Source organism: Paroedura picta, chromosome 1, assembly GCF_049243985.1.
Source record: "Paroedura picta isolate Pp20150507F chromosome 1, Ppicta_v3.0, whole genome shotgun sequence".
NCBI classification, from domain to species: Eukaryota; Metazoa; Chordata; class Lepidosauria; order Squamata; family Gekkonidae; genus Paroedura; species Paroedura picta.
In genome coordinates, this window is record NC_135369.1 from 131979627 (window position 1) to 131997440 (window position 17814).

The following is a 17814-nucleotide window of genomic DNA, read 5'->3' on the forward strand; positions in this document are numbered from 1 at the left end:
ACTCAAACTTCGGTGTTATACATGTGTACAAAAACTGAGCCATCCCCAGCACTGCTTATGTTACAGCCCAGAACTGATAGCTGTTATTATTGCTGTTTCTCTCCCTCCTGTTTTTACAAGGTGCATTTTCCTTTCAGGTACATAGGAAACTGCCTTCCTTAGGGGGAGGTGGGGAAACTTTGGGCAGGCAGCATTAGGAATGACAGTACCATGCCAGATACTAAAACCATAACACTTTTAGTGTCTTTGGTTCAACCAAGTTAACAAGCTCTCATACACAATTTGCAAGCTCCTAAAGCTTCACTAGTGTTGCCGTTAAAGATATGCTTATTAATACAAGCTCACACACATTTTACTACAGCTTGAACTGCTGTAGTTCCATCGAACAGCTATAGTTCCCAATCTCCATGCAAGCTAGAAGGCTTCTTGCCCTCCATCCCCTCTCCCCACCACCACCCATCCGGGAAAATGGCTGGAGGACTGGCATTGTGCCAATACAATGATAACATTTCCAACATGACTTTGAAGTAGGGATGCCAGCACTTAGGTGGGACCTGGGGAACTCCTGGAACTATAACTCCAGACTAAAGAGATGAGTCCTCCTGAAGAAAACAGCTCCTTGGGAGGGTGGACTCTGTAGCATTATCCTCACTGAGGTCTCTACCCCAAGTCCCACCCAATCCCAACCTCACCTCCAAAGTCTCCAGGTATTTCCCAACATATGCTGGCAACCCTCTTAGAAGCGATGCCATCAAAACTTGGATAGCATTTATCCAAGACTGTGGTTAAATGTGAGAGTTTGGGGTGAATGTTATGCATTAACCCTCTATGATGAAATCACTTCAGTGTTGCTCCAGAAATGACATCATTTCATGGTTACAATATCAAAAAGGAGAGTCTCTGCCCCTTACCCTCTCCCACCAGCTGGCAACTTTAGTGCAAGTTCAACCATAGATTAATTCCTTGTTGGCAAAATTCAAGAAATAATCCAATTTTATGCTTAGGGGTGTTCTTTCAATGACTTTTATTGCAGCAGGATTTGCAAAAAGACAATAACTGGCTGCAGGCCACTAATACAACAGAGAGGCCTTCAGAGTACAAGCACTAACACAGACGAACACACAGCAGAGAGAGAGAAATACGAGGCAGGTTAAACTGCCAGATAAAACATTCAATAAATCCTGAACACTAGGGAATGCAATACAGCTCCCCCTGGGGTACAAATGGATTAAACTCCTATTTCAGTCATATTTACATTAACTAGACTTTTAGCAGGCTGTTGCTACTCCAACATTCCTACGGCTGAAGGGGAGGTCGAGTTGTAGTACATGTCTGTTGTGGTATGCTGCTGTTGTTCTGTCCTCTGCACCATGGTACTCCTGGGGGGGGGGGAGAAGAAACTCAAGAACAGTCTAAAGAGCCATCAGATACAGCAGGAGAAGGAATCAGGAAAAAATTCAGTGCCTCTTCCTTCTATGGAAGCCCTTCTGCTAAAGCTTGGAGAAGTACAACATGGCTATATAAGTAAGTATATGCAACCGGTTATATGTAAATCACCCTGAGCCGAAAGGGAGGGCGGTATAGAAATATAAGAAATAAATATAAATAAAGTTTATTTAATACAGCACTGTGGCCAGACAAGGTCGGATTGGCTGAAGAACAATGCCTCTTTCAAGGCCATCCTTTGCTCTGCGTAGCTAAGTACAAAAAAATCATAGTGCAGTTCTAAGCTAACCTGAGTTAACCTGAGCCCATTGAGGCCAGTGGGTTTAGAAGTACACTGGAAGAGTCTTGGGACACTTTACACTCAAGTGGCGTTCCCATATCCAAGGCAGACATTCTTAACATTTCCAAAACTTTTTAAAATGCCCTCCTAAACTGTCCTTCTTAGAAAGATTTGAAACCCTTTTGCACCTCCAGAAGAATTATGGCCGTAGATTAAATGTCTTGACAGATTTGGGGGAATAACATTGCTAAATTTATTGTGTACGTGAATATTGATCACCAGCTTAGGATACCCAAAGCTTAATACACAGTGATATGCAAGCATAGCAAGTTGAAAAAAAAACAAAAACCAAGTTGCTATGGTATATTGGGGAGGTACCTTATACTTTGCCTGATCCACTGAGCTCCCTGATGCCCCCAACACTTTGTGAATGAAGCCTTTTAGAAATGTTCCCTTCATTTGTATAGCTCTTTACCTAATTGATTTTCTGTGCTAATACACTAAAGGTCTGAAGAAGGCAGAGCCTCAGGTGTGACAGATGAAATAAGGTGCTTTTAGCCATTGCTTTTATCTTCCATGTCTAATGTGTTGGTTACAGCTGTGCAGTTTAACAGCAAGATCAATACATCATTTGCTGCAGGTACCTGAAAGAATTTGGAAGATTGCTGGCATTTTAACTATTAGGTTTCCTCTTAGGGGTTTACTTTTCTTTTCTGATGAAATCAATCGTTAAAGAGATACACAAGTATATTTTGAACATTTTATTGCTCAGGCAGTTAGACTGATACTACTCTTTTGCTTTATCCTCTGGCATACGTGACCTTTTGGCTGAAATATTTTCTTCCATCGCAATTCTGTGTAGAGGACAAACACAGCACAGTTTCGCGGGCAGAAGACCGAAAGCCATCAGTCCAACCGTTACCTCCTCGTTTCATGCTAATGCCTACCCATTGCTGCTGACTGGCACATCTGCGCTGCAAATTTTATACTGATTTTATACTCATTGAATCACCATGGCTTTCCTCAAAGAATTTTGGGAATTAGATATGGTGAGCAGCTAGATTCAAGTCCTGTAGTACCTCTGAGACCAACAAGATGTTGGGGATATAAGCTTTTGATAAGCAAGAGCTTCTTTCATCATTTGTCTGATGAAGGAAGCTTTGATTCTCAGAAGCTTATTAACTCCTCCGACCAATCATGTGGCTCTTGAAGGTGCTGCTGGACATAAATCTATTGGTTCTTCTGCAAACCATCACAACTTCCCTTTGGAAATACGATGAAGAGATCTTGACAACTACACTTCCCAGAATTTTTCAGGCAGTGTAACTAAAAGGTGTCCTAAAATGAGCATTTAATGTATTTGTGTTTGGATATGTGTTCCCTTAGAATATCAGTAGGAAAAGATTTCCCAGGATATGGTAAAAAAGGGATGGCAAAAGAAAGATAAGGCATGAGAAGGGCTGCATCAGGCAGAGCCTACCGAAAAGTAACAAGCCTAGTGTGGCATCCTCCTCAGAAGTAAGTTTCATGGAAATAACTGCTAATCAGATATGTACACTGACTGTGCCTGACACCCATAATTGTCCATGAGGTATGTGTGGAATAGATCCCTTTCCCCCCAGTATAAACCTTATGTGAACTGGAAATGAATCAGCGGCAAGAAAATCACAAACCTGCCACCCGTTGGAATAAAACACTCCAAACCAGGACATGCCAGTATATTGTGAGTTTAATGCACCATCTCTCTGCAGTCAAGTTTTTCTATTTTTGTTTTCTGTGCTGCTGCACAGCTTAACTCTTTAGTCCTCCACATGCACCCCCTTTGATTGACGCAATAGTTCCTGTAATCCATTACAATTGTCTACTTTATTTCCGTTTGCGGAAAAACTCAAGAGCCCAAATTGCCCACTGAATAACACAATTAAATTACTATGGATTGATTTTTATTCCTCATCTGTTAAGTGTACTCTACGATGCACAATGTGTCCTCCTGAGGCAAATAACAGGTTCTTTATTCCTCAAAAAGAATTGAACTTACAAATATAATTATGCAAGGTGGAGGTGCTGGCTGCTGGCCAATTTCAAAAGAGAGAGGTCTGGGGGATTAGCTATGGTTACTAAGCAGTGAGATAATGCTTATTGCTTGCTTCTTTAGCATTGCTTGCCCTGTTCTTTGATGGAGACTTAATTCTGAAACTCAGACTGAGCCATGGGGTACTTTGGTTCACTTCCTGTGCAGCCTCCTTTTTCTCTGTAGTTTGCAGGAGCTAACATTAATTGACCCAGTCAGGACACTATTGAGAATAAGAATTTTGCCAGGCAGGAAATTGTCTGGAGCACAGAAAAAGAGACGACTTTCAGAAATGTGTTTATGTGTGGAAATGTTCTATCCCCCCCCCCCCCAGTTCAGAGCCATTAGGAGCTGATCCCTTATTTGGATGCCTAATTCCACTATGGCTCATAATGCAGGAGTGATTCCTAGTAACAGAACAAACTTAGAATCCAGTGGCACCTTTAAGACCAACAAAGTTTTATTCAAGGAATGCGCTCCTGTGTGCACACACACTTCCTCAGATATGATGTCATAGAATGGAAATAATCAGTTCAAACTTATAGGTAGAGTGTGAGAGTAAATTAGCATACAGCATAATGAAAACGGTTAACAGATTCCAGAGACAGATAAGGGGAAAAAACAGCAATTTGGATTTGTTTATATTCACTTGGGATTGAATTGCATGGGAAACATTTGGTGTACAATAAATATGTCTACCTGTGGAGTTGCCAATGTATCATTCTACAAATCAGAGGTTTACTCCTACTCATTTGAAAGATCATATATGATAAAATTATCTGTTTTTCATATCAATATTATTGTTAGCATAATCTGGTTAAGGAGTTCAGTTAATACTTAGGAGCTCCCAAAGTGGGTGGTACAACCCCCTAGGATCCAGGTAGGCAGTAGGGGGGCAGCAGTCTAACACTTCCTGCTGCAGCTTCATTTTCCTAGTGAGAGGCCTTCCAAGGTGGCTTGCCATTGCCTCCCCCTGGGTAGGAGAGAGCCTGGACTTCCTTGGGGGTCTCCCATCCCAGTGCTGACCAGGCCTAATCCTGCTTAGCTTACTGAAGAAAATGACAGCTCCCGAAGGTGGACCCGGATGGGATCATATTCCTGCTGAGCTCCTTCCCCTCCTAAGATTCTGTCCTTCCCAGGCTCCATCCTAGGAATTTCTTAACCCCAGTGTTGGCAACCCTTCCCCCAAAGTCTCCATCTTTGGGAGGCCGAAAACTCCTTCTCCTGCTTGCTGCTAGAGGTGGGATTTTCCATTGCTTGGTTCTTTCTTTCTCTTTCTGTCTGTTTCACTATCTGTCTTTCTCCCCAGCGAGGACCGAAAGTGACTTTTATGATTGTCTTTTACAAAGATTTTATCATTATTATATATAATAATGCACATAGTCTTTCCAGACAAGTGTAGGCAACATAGTGTGTTTTGAATTTCTAGTAGACCTAACACCAGGAAAGAGCTGTGTGTGGGGCCACTAGGGATGTTGCCTGGGAGCCAAGGGGATGACAGCCCCAAGAAGGTTGGGAACTGCTGAAGTAATGTATACAAAGAGGTTCTAGGGGTGAGACTTTACTTTTGATGTCTTTTAGTTTAGGCTCCACAGGGCTCCTGCATGTAAGCAAATGGCAAAGCTGATTGAGAAGTGGACTGAAAGAAGGCACAGCCGGAGAGAGAATGGTCAGAGAGCTGAACTCAACAAACCAACTCCATTCTTATGACCAAAGAAAGCTGACATTTCCTATGTTCATGATACTACAGACCTGGAGACTAAAGTGATGCGCAACTAGGCCAGTCCTTTCCCATGGAAAGATTTCCAAAAGGAAGGAAAGAGGAAAAGCTGAAGATGGGAGAACTGAATTGAAAAGGAGGGAACAAGAGAAAGAAGCAGAGAAAGGTTGTGGGGGCTGCCAGATTAGCAAAAGAAGAAACTCCTGGAGCAAGATCTGGGGCGGAGGGAATGAAATACCTCCCCCAACTCCTTGTGGTTTCTCTGATGATGTATTTGAGTGTACGTGTACAGTGAGTGTCAAGGGAATAATAAATTACCATTGCAGGGTTTTTAGACAAAAAAAAGTCTACTCCTAAATGCTCTCCATTTCACCAAGTGACTTGTACTGGAAAAATCTGTTGGGGAAGCAATGGTGCCTGCCTTCAGTACTTCAGGATGAAAATAGGCAAGAGGCTGTCACATTCACGATAAGAACCTTCCTTTTATAGAAGTAAATATACTTTTATAATATAAATATACTTTTATAAGAGTAAATCTCAGACACACTTGGCCCCAATTTGTATACCCATCTTTTTTTTTAAAGGCAAATAGGAATCATGGGAGTAAGGGGCAGTTTTCATAGGTACAATCATGAAGGGATAGAAGGATCCCTTCTCTCTCTTCTCTCTCTGGTCCCAACCCAAACAGAGTGTCAACACCTGAAATCTAATTTGGATATCAGTAATCACATGTAGTTTGATTCTAAGATGATTATGAAGAAGACTAATTATGAAGAAGATTGTAGTGTAGATTTGATTTAGTGTGAATCATAGAAAGATAGAATCATAGGGTTGGAAGGGGTCATACAGGCCATCTAGTCCAACCCCCTGCTCAATGCAGGATCAGCCCTAAGCATCCTTGACAACGACTCTTTGAGTGTGGTTCTCTAACCAATTCCCTATCCACCTAACTATTTGAAAATCCAATAGGAGGGCCAGTGCCCCTCTAAAGCAACTTTTTTTCTATGATTTATAAACACAGTGTTTATAAAGGTCACCACTGTCCCCATCTTCCCATCCAACCTCACATCTTCTGGCCAGGCCATAAAGGCTGCAGGTGGCTGCCACCTTCTTGCCCCCGCCCCGTTTACCAAAGGGTGGGCCAGGCAGGGAAGGCTAAAGGGGGCTGCCACCTTCCTGCCCCTTCCTCCACATTGCCCAAAGACAATGGGTGGACCATGGAGGGGCACCTCTTCCCCCTCATCTCCCAAAGGGCAGGCTGCTCCAGAAAGGCCAAAGGGGATGGGTTCCCCCTTCCAAAGGGCAGGCTGGGCAGGGAAATCCCCAGAGGAGTCACAGATGCCTCTTTCCTGCTTCCCACATTTCCCAAATGCTACTCCAGTCTGGGTAGGGAAGGCCATGGGGGAGTGATCTGCCTCCCTCCCATTCTTCACATCTCCCAAGGGCCAGACTAGGTCAGGAAGGCTACTGGAACCCCACCAGCCCTTCACAGCTGTTGTTTTAGGGACTCAAACTTCCTTCATTCCCCCGAGCCCCGAAATTAATTTTAAAAAATAAGCATTTCCACATTGCTTTGGGAAAACATCACAACACCAAAACATTTTTTTAAAAAATGTACACTTCTGCATTACCACAGGATCATGCCACAACAATGAAACATTCCCTTAGATCTCTTTTTGGGATTCTTGTAATGGTCTCTCTTTATTTTCGGGTACATTTTAGATAGGTTGGTTATAGTAACTGGACCCTGATGATTTTGTGTTCACAATAAAAATTAAAACACAGAGCATGGATACTAAGCTAATAGGGAGAGGGCTGCTTTATCACATGCCCACCCTTTCCCTGTTCATACCCCACCACCAGAAAACATACAGAGGAATGTATTTTGGTTTCCTGATCCCAAAATTATCTAACACAGCGAGAAGAACATTTTATTTTTCTTTAAAATGGTGGATGGCACTTACTGGACCCTGTGCACACTGAGCTCACGTTCCAGTGGGATATTAATTTCCCTGCGGAACAGAAAGGCCCCAGAGATTCACAAGGAATTCCTGAGAAGATTGTGGGTGGGTTAGCGTACCCAAAACCCGATTCTGTCAATCACAGCAGCAATTGACCCTCAGTGGAACAGGAGCTCGAAGTATTCGAGCTATCCAAGTGCCATGTCTCCGCCCCCCTAGAACATTTTATTTTTCTTGAGGGCATGTAGCTTTGTGATCCCACAGCAATGCGGACCATGCCATTAAAAAAAAAATTCTTGATCCAGAAATGGAGAGGTGAGAGATGGTGTGATGGTGAGCAAAATGCTACCTAGATTGTTGCACATTTTCTGATCCACACAGGCTTGCCCCTGTTTGCATCCCGAACTGCAGTATGACAAGATGAGGGAAATCAAGATTAGGTGAGTTATCTTATTGCAGAGCAAATCTTGTGCCAGCCACTTGAGAATTCCACGTTGCTGCTGATGTCATGTGGAAGCAGCACCAAAACCCGCAAGCAATGAGAGGCTGTCCAGGGGGCAAACTCATTATGCGGAATCAGTCCTACTTCTGCCTTTCTGCCATGTTATTTAAGTTTATTTCTTGTCATTAAAAATGTAAAATCTGTTTGGCAGATAGTGTTGATCATGAAAAACTCTCTTCCCCTTTGCAAGTGCTAAAAATTTTAAGTCACAGCTTAGTGATAAAATGTTTGCTTTATATAAAGAAGATCTAATGCAGTGGTCCTCAACCATTTTATCACTGGGGACCGGTCAATGCTTGACAATTTTACTGAGTCCTGGGGGGGGGGTAGTCTTTTGCCGAGGGACATTGCCACTGCCTGAGCCTCTGCACCGCTTGCTTTCCTGCCGGTGCCCCTCACTTCCTGCCGCCCGCTGGGGGGCTCTGCCAGCAGCAGCTGTGCAGTGCCATGCCGAGGGGGAGCCCCAGCCATGGCAGCCGCTGGAAAGCACCAAAGGTGAGCCAGCGGCAGATTGGCAGGGCAGCCCCTGAGGCAGCAGCCAGAGAGGAGGACGAGGAGGAGCTGTGGCCCGGTACCGACTGATCGACAGACCGGTCCCGGTCTTCAGACCAGGGGTTGGGGACCGCTGATCTAAAGTTCAAGCCCTGGAAATACTTGTTGGAAGATAGTAGGTAATGTGCAGGATTGGTAAGTGGGAGTAGTCACGCCAAGTCAGATTGGACAATACTGATCCTGCTAGATATAGTGTGATGATGATGATGATTATATAGAAGAACAAAGCAGAAGTCTCATTAAAAAGTTTTAAAATGCCAAATTACTTGTATCAGTTTTATCATGAAGTCAAAATGGAGTCTGAATTTACATTCTGTTTTCAAGGCACACACTTTTCATCAGTAGCTTGGCCCTCTAAGATGTATTTTTTTCTGTCAATTTCACCACATATATTAGGCTCAATTGATTCTTGAAAAATCCACTGACCATAGGTTCATAGAAATTTCATGGAGGATACAAAATTCTATTCTCTCTCAAGAGGAATGCATATAGGGCATTCTGACGCACATTGAATGCCCCCCCATTCACTCCAAAGGAATGTTCACTCAGCTGTGCTACACCAAATCATGAATGTCAGGCATTACAAGCAGGGAGAATCTGCATGGGCATGAAAATACTCATGCTTCTAGGGGTGCACTCCTCAACACACTTAACAGAGTAAGTTCAATACAATAAAATGGGGCCTATTTCTAAGTAAACAGGTTGGTAGGATCAGTAAATTAAGTATATCTCTAACCTACCTACCTTTGGGACCGCCTTCCTCCTTATGCCCTCAGCAGGGCATTTCGCTCTGTGGTCCTAAATCAGCTGATGGTCCTAGGGCCCTGGGAGGTGTGCCTGGCCTTGACCAGGGTCAGGTCCTTTTTGGTCCTGGTACCCACCTGGTAGAATGAGCTCCCAGAAGAACTGCAGGTCCTGACAGGACTCTCTGAGTTCTGCAGGGCCTGCAAGATCGAGCTCTTCTGCCAGGTTTTTGGTTGAGGCTGTGTGGGGATCCTGGGGTATGAGATTGCCCCCCCCTGTTCCGGAGCACAGTGCTAGACTGTACCCAGAGCCATTGGGCGATCAACCCCTGATTTCTATTCTTTTCTGCTGCCAATCAAATGCTGTCATCTGGACCAACTCCAATGGCCCGAAGCGTGGGGAGAAGTTTTTAATTATGTACCACCATATTATTATATTATTATAGAGCTGGGGATTGTTTTAGGATTATGATTAAGGGTTTCTTGTTTTATGTTTCTTTTTGTGAACCACTGTGAGCCAGCTTGCTGGGAGCGGCAATATAGAAATCCAATAAATAAATAAATAACAAATAATAAATCTGCACTGTACTTTTAAGCTTCTTTTAAATATTGCCAGAACTGAACATTACATATTCCAGTATTCTTCCCTTCTTAAGTCCAGCAATGCTTTTCATGCCCTTTGTGCATTTTAAATTCTTTGCTCTCCCTCTGCCCCTTTTTGCTTTCAAATGACATTGTTTGCCAAGAAGCGGTTCCTCCTGAGGTCTTCCAGTGATCTCATTTGTCTCATTTTCTGAAAGCTGACTTACCTGCCCACCTCCTGCTGAGACAAACTCATCTATGTCCTTCTCGTTAGCTCACAGAGGTCAGTAGGGAAAAGAAAGAAAACTAAAGCCCAAATGACAAGCTGAATACTTTCGCTGCTTATAGGCAAATGTGAGAAAGCAGCAACTTTTCCTGCTAATTGTTTACAAAGTAAAATTTTAAATGGCTTTGAGCTTTGATGGTATTCTGCCTACCTAGGATTTTTTCCTTGACTTTACACACATTTTCTCATGCACGGCTAAACATTAAAAATGTAAAAAACAAAAAAGGAAAATCAATGTGAAAATTATTACCACTGTCAAAAAAGAAAGTAGCACGTTTGCTAGACTGACCATGACTTACAACCAAGTAGCAAACTTGCCAGGTTGTAGAATCAAATTATAAATCTTTTTCTACAGCATTTTGACATGGTAGGAGAAGAAACTCTTAATAGAGGGCAAATGGACCATTGTTAGTGTTGCCAGGTTCCATCCCTCCCTGGCCAGCAGCAGGGGATGGGGGAGGGGTAGGTTGCCAAATCCAGGTTGGGAAACTCCTGTAGTTTGGTGATGGAGCCTGGGGAGGACAGAGACCATAGTAGGATATAGTGCAATAGAGTCCACTCTCCAAAGTATTCATATGCTTCAGTGGAACTGATCTCCGTAATCTGGAGATGATATGTATTCCAGGGGTTCTCCACCTGGAGGCTGGCAACTATAACGGTTGTGCTTCTTATTCATTTGTTTGGGTTTATGCTGCCACTTAAAAAAAATATTAATCAGTAGGACATATTTAAGGACATGGGTGTGTATGTTATCGCATAGTTCTGCCCTTAAAACTGTTCTGAACATACACCTGGTCCAAAATGCCCCCTAACTAGAGGTTTCTACAGTGATCAACATTTAAAACAAATATGGGCATGCAAGGGTTTACCTGTTTACCAGCTAGAACTGGGAAATAAAGAATTGGAGTGAGCAGAAACCAGTGTGGACTGTTTTAGTCCATGTGACTAAATTTCATAGTTATCATGATAGATCTCTCACCTATCCTCTCATGCAAAATATAGCACAAAGGTTAAGAAATTAAGCTGAGAATAAGGAAGTCTATTGTTCAAATGCTGTTTCCGTAAACCAGTGGTTCTCAACCTGGGGGTCGGGACCCCTCTGGGGGTCGAATGGCCCTTTCACAGGGGTCGAGGCAGGGCAAGCAGCTTGGCCAGGGGGAGTACTGCCACCTTTGTTGCTCCTCCTGAAGGCACTTGCCAGTTTATATACAATTCATAACCAATTTATATACAATCATGAACAATGGATCTTCACACCATTGGTCAGTTTCGGTTTAATTTCTGTGAAAGAACACTTGCATAATGGCAGTTGGTTGGGGGTCACCACAACATGAGGAACTGTATTAAAGGGTCGCAGCATTAGGAAGGTTGAGAACCACTGCCGTAAACAATCACTAAATAGTGTTAAGGAAAGCCTCTACCTCTACTCCTCAGTTTCCCCTATCTGTGATACGGGAATAATTATAATAAAATTGTCACATCGTATTGGCTTATTAAGGACCATGAAATAATATATGTGCCATTGGAACATTATCTAATACTATAGAGATTCTTATTTTATTACAGTTGCCTTCTGATTTAATAGCCTTGCTCAATCACATTCCTTCCACTTGCTTTCCCATTACCGTAACTCTTTGCACACACAAAAATCCTGCCTCTTCAAACGACAATGGAATGTCTTTCCTATCCCATCAGGTACAGGACCTGTTTGAATATATCTCAAAACTTCTCCTTTTCAGGGGAATAAACATTACAGTTGTCTACCTGCCAAAAACAAATGTGCACTGTGCGTGTTAGAGAAAACCATCTAGTGTTCTGAAGCTGAAGCAGGGACGAATTAACACAAATAAAGAACTATAACTAGGGTTGCCATTTTTGGATTGGGAAATACCTGGCATTCGGGGCTGTGGAGCCTGGGGAAGCTGGGATCTGGGAAGGGGAGTGATACCAGCAGGGCATAATTTACTAGCGTCCACCCCGCAAAGCAGCTATTTTGCTCACTGCTCCCTTCTAGCGTTGAGAAACAAATGATCTATAACGCATTCTCCTCTCTCCCTTTTTTTTAAATTTAAAAAAAAACCTTGTTTAAATCTGTTTGAGCCATTAGTTTTGCTTCTGAATGTGGTTTATATTCTGATGACTACATATTTTATATGTATTATGAAATATGATATTATGAAATATTTCCATAATTATGTGAGCTGAGGAAAACTTGCTGCGCTGGTCCCTTTTTGTGTATTATGTTTGTTTTAGATTAGATGCATCAATATACTTAGCATTCTTTTCCTGTACACTTTTAACTTGTAACAAAATATAGAAGTAATCAAATATTTGCTCAATCCCCTTCCCCAAAAACCCACACTAACAAACCACAATTTGCAGCCAGGATTGAGCTGGGGCTGCTGTTGATATGGTGGGTGGGGTGGGCGGGGAAAGATGTGGGAGGGGGAAAGGGTGCACGTGGCGGCAAAGGCAGCATGGTGCCTTGGAGCTGGTGGAGGAGGGAGATCAGTGGAGGCATAGCAGCGTACCTCGTGCTGGTCTCCTTTTCTTTACTGGATGGCATAGATGAGCATCTTACCTTTCGTCTCTGGTATGGCTTGTGGCAGGTTGGCATTTGGTCAAAGTTGGTTTGGACGGTTATATTATTTATAAATATTTGAATTGTTTTGTCACAGTTTTGTGGGTTGGCAGGGGGCAGAGCTGGTTTGGTGGGGAGTACGCTGTGTGTGGCTAACTCCCCAGAAATAGGGCCTTTTTAAGGAGGCAGCAGACCTGTGAATGGGTGCCAAGCACAGTTGGGTGAGGCATAGGTTTTCACCTCATCTGGCATCCCACGTGGTACACCTCCCTGGCTTGGGAGGGCAATGGCTTGGAGATCCGCATTCCCGTTGCTTTGGGAATTTAGGGAATTTAGGGCAGTCTCATGACTGCACTGGCTCTTAACCTCCTGCTATGCCAACCCTCTCAGGATTAGTTAATAAAGCTGTGGCCTATTTAATGCAAACACTAGTGTGAGCGTCTTTCTGGAGCCCGCGACTCCCACCCTGCAAGTCAATGCCTATTCCCTTCACATAGTGGCTGCACACTTGCTTCTAGACTTCCTTCTTCCTTTCCTGCCCTTGCCATAACACCATCAGTGTGTGCGCCTGAGGCTTCCCATGGAGAGCTAAAATCATGGGGTTTCAGAAAGTAAACACTGAGTTGTCTTTATTTTAAAGACGTTTTGGTTAAGGAACACTTACAAATTGGCACAGCAGGTGTGTTTTTTCAGCTTGCAGCAAGAATCTTGTAACCTGACCCTTTCGTATTCTACCCAAAGGAAGGAGCAAGAGCAGGAGCTGCAATGAAAGGAGGCAACAGTCAACCTAAGCCTGTTCCCAGGAGCTCACTGCTGTCTGGATAATCCCTGAAGTGTGCTCAAAGAATTCCTTCCCTGTTCAGGTTTTTTTATGCTAATATAAGAGACCGGGTAAAAGCCAGAACGGCCCAGAATGGGCATTAAACAAACAAGAGTTCTGCAAAAAAACATTGGGATGAAGAAGAAGAGCTGGTTCTTATATGATTAGTGTCACTCAAGAATAATACTTTAGAAATGTAAAGGTGGAAATCCCACACCTTTATTAACTCTTACCAGGCCAAAAAGCCTTCGGAACATCCCAGAAAAGGCTGGAAGACATTAAACAAAAGAGTACAACAAAAAACAGTGGGATGAATTACAGACACTCGGGAACAATATTGTAGAAACTAGAATTTAAGCCCATTTTATATTTAAATAAAATGGGCGCTAGGCCCCCATCTCCAGGGAAGCCTTTGAAGGATTCCCGGGGGCTGGGACAGCGTGGCCACTAGCCCACGACCTGGGGCATTCTCCTGGCTGCGGGCTGTTCCCAGGGCTGGAAGAAGGCCAACGCCCCGCTGCCAGCGGCCCGGGACCTTCCCCCGGCCCCAGGAACATCCTCGCCGCGTCTGTGACGTGGCAAAGCTGGTCCAGAGGCCAGGAGAAGGCTGCCACCCACCCACCCGGCAGCGTCCCAGGGCCTTCTCCTGGCCCCAGGAGCAGACTCGCCATGTCTGCAATGCGGCAAGGCTGATCCCAGAGCTGGGAAAAGGCCGCCGCTGCCGCCCGCCCACCCACCTACCCACCCACCCGGCAGCATCCCGTGGCCTTCTTCCGGCCCCAGGAGCAGCCTCGCCCCGTCTGCGATGCGGCCAGGCTGTTCCTGGGGCCGGGAGAAGGCCCCCACCTACCACGCCCCCCCAGTGGTAAGGGACCCGGGGCAGGAAAGGAGCAGGGACACCGCGTCTTCGATGCGGCGTCCCTGCTCCTTTCCCTAGGTGGAGGACTTACCATGCGGGCTGGTTGCTCTGTCTGTGCGGCGAGTCCCCGGCCGGGATAGGCCAGGCCAGGCCAACCCGCCAATGGGGAGCCGCGCTTTGCACGGGTCCCCATTGGTGGTTTGGCCCTGGATGGACACTCAGAGGACCCAATCAGGAGCCGCTTCGTGGCTCCTAATTGGGCCCTCCGAGTTTTTATCCTAGACAGGGCCCGCCTTAACTTTTCCCTAGTAGCCCTTACCGCTTTATTTAATCCGCTCCACAGGAGCGGTTAAAGATGAAGAACTGTTACTCTCATCCCTTTATGAACTTGTTCTCAGACAAAATGCTTCCGGAACACTACAGAAAACACCAAGATGCATTACAAACATACAAGAACAATATTTGGGAAATTAAGAAGTGTAACTCACATGTTTATTAACCTGTTCTGGGCCAAAATGCATCTGGACCACTGCTTTTTGTGGCACTCTTGTTTAATGCCCGTTCCAGCCTGTTATGGGTCATTCTGGCTTTTGCCTTCTACAGCAGTGGTTCCCAGACTTTTTAATTTTGTCACCCCCTTGTCTTCCAGACCACATCTCTAGTTCATACACACAAACACATAAACACACACCACTTTCCTGGTGTTAGGTCTACTGCAAATTCAAAACACAATGAATTGCCTACATTTCTTTTCTGGTTGTTGCGCAGTGGTCTTATTTTAGTCTGGAAAAAAGCCACCTTTGGGTCCTCATTGAGGATAAAGACAGACTGGGTAAGAAAGAGACAGAGAAGCAAGCAATGGAAAATCCCATCTCTAGGAGTAAGCAGTAGAAAGATTTTACGGGCTCCCAAAGAAGACTTTGGGGGAAGGGTTACCAACCCTGTGCTAAGAAATTCCTGGGGCTCTGGAGTGGAGTTTGGAGCCCCAGGAAAAGACAGTGCTGCTTGATGGGTGGAAGAGGTGCTGGTCTCTCTGAAGGGCCCTGCTGGTAAAGTTTTCCTGCAAGGGGTCCTCCATAACAGGACCTGGGCTCACAACATATTCCCATGGCCCTGCAGCTCGCCACTGGGATGCGCTTTGCTTTCCCCTACTCTCCTTCTCCTCTGAGGGGTTGGTGGGATCCAGTAGCCTTCTCAACCAAGCATGGCCTTTGGGAGATGTGAGGGGATGGAAAGGAGGCAGCCCTCCCCCACAACCTTAACAGTCCAGCCTATGGGTGATGTGGGGTGGGTGGGAAAGAGTCAGCCCATACCCCATGGCCTTCCCTACCAAGCTTGGTCTTCAGGAGATGTGCAGGTGGGGATGGGAAGGAGGCCTCTGTGGCCTTCCCTGCTTGACCCAGTCTCTGGGAGATGTGGGCTGGGTGGAAAGGATCCAGCCTAGCATTTGGAGATATGGCGAAAGGGGCAGGAAGGAGACAGCTTCCCTGTGGCCTTACCTGTATGGCCCAGCCTTTGGGAAATGTGCAGAGACAGGAAGGTGACATTCCCCCTCCCCCGGCAGCCTTTCTGGCTTGGCCCTTCGAAGATGTGTGGGGTACTAAGGTGGCAAACCAGCCCTCCATTCCCTGCCCAGTCTGGCATTTGAAAGATGTGGGGTTGGATGGGAAGGTGGGGACAATGGGGACCAATATAGATTCTGTTGTGTGTGGGTGGGGGTAGTAGGGCCAGACCCTTCAAAGCAGCTGTTTTCTTCAGGAGAACTGATGCCTTTGTTCCTTCTTCCCTTCCCTTCCCACTCTTTCTTTGTCTCCTTTTTTCTGTCTCTTTCACCTTCCTGAAGGATTCTTGTACCCCACATGGAATTTGGCAACCTAGCTGGCTGCATATGGAGGTGGAGTCGGGAATCAAACCCAGCTCTCGAGATTAGAGTCTGCTACTCTTTAACCACTTCACCACACTGGATCTCAAGATGGAGCAGGGGGAGGGGGGGTAGAACCCAGGTAGATCTCACAGTGAAAAAGAAGACTTAGTTCTTATATGCCACTTTTTTCTACCTAAAGGAGTCTCAAAGTGGTTTACATTCACCTTCCCTCTCCCCACAACAGTCACCCTGTGAGGTAGGTAAGACTGAGAGATGACCAGCTCTGATATTACTGCTTGGTCAGAACAGCTTTATCAATGCTGTGGGGAGCCCAAGGTCACCCAGCTGGCTGCATGTGGGGGAGCATGGAATCAAACCCAGCTTACCAGGTGAAGTTCGCACTCGTAACCATTATACCAAGCTGGCAGGTGCATGTACTAGCACCCCTTGTATTCTTGAGTGCAACAGGCTTTGCCCCTAGTAGTGAAATACATCTTTGCTAATGATCTCCAGCTGAACGGAGTAAGAGTTAATTGTAAACAGCTGAAGCCAGTTACCTGAGCTTTGACTGCAACCCAGCTGTCAAACTAACTGACATTAAACCATCTTTGTCAGCTGTCAAACCAATGAATCATCAGATCATCTTTAACAGCTGTCAAGATAGAGGGCTATACTCAAAAGTTTTAGATCTTCTTTAACAGGTCTCCAATACTAAGCTATTGTAAAGAAAAAAAATTAGAACTAAAACGCACTATTGAGCAGATTAAGACTTTCTCCTATTTGGAGATTATCACTGCAAATAAACCTTGAAGCACCCAACTTAGAGCAACATTCAACAAAGAAAAAACATGTGTGAATGCTATAAATTGGTTCTTCCATAATAAAGAGGGGAGCATATTCTCAGAGTCCTGTTAGTTGGAATATTGGCTCAGCAGTATCCAAAGAGAAAATAAAAATATAATTCTAATTTTTTAAAACATAATTAAATAATCAAAAAGCCAGAATGCCCAGAAAGAGAATTAAAAAATCACAATCTACCTACAATCGCCCACACATTTGTGGAAATTCAAAGAGTGAAACAAAAAAAGAAAAGGTCTTTTTAAAAAAGAAGGGGAAAAAAGAAAAGGTCAAGTTTTTTCAGAGACCTCCTCCAGCAAAACCAGTGTGCTCTTATCCAGTGATGGGAATCCAGTCAACCAGCAAAATCTCTAGGAGTCAGACTCAGCAAGTCTCTTTACCACAGTAAATCAGCAGGCAAGTTCCCTCTTTGATTGGCCAAGGGCAGTTCCTGTTAGAAATACCTCTCTCCAAAGTGATGCCTCTGCTTCTACCTGCAAACAGGAACTCTTTACCATAGAGTTAGTGAAATAGATAGGAACAGTTATCTGTCCCTTGAGGGTTAAATTCCTATTTCCTACTTCCTTCAAGTCTGGAACATGCATCCAGCATCAATCCTCATCGAGCTATTTAGATTAGAATAGGAATCTTCTCTTTACCTTTTCATGTGTAGAATTAAGTCTACTAAAGTAGTTTCTATATTAGGTAAG

The 17814-nt window shown here is 44.6% G+C and overlaps 1 long non-coding RNA gene across 1 annotated transcript; it reads right to left on the reverse strand.

Annotated features, from left to right (window-relative positions):
• Positions 1–1062: 1062 nt before the first annotated feature.
• On the reverse strand, positions 1063–16722 carry LOC143843000 (uncharacterized). Its single transcript, XR_013233429.1, has 3 exons — positions 16654–16722; positions 13389–13484; positions 1063–1379 (listed from the first exon to the last, which is right to left on the reverse strand). It is a non-coding gene; the product is annotated as an uncharacterized LOC143843000 (long non-coding RNA).
• Positions 16723–17814: the final 1092 nt, after the last annotated feature.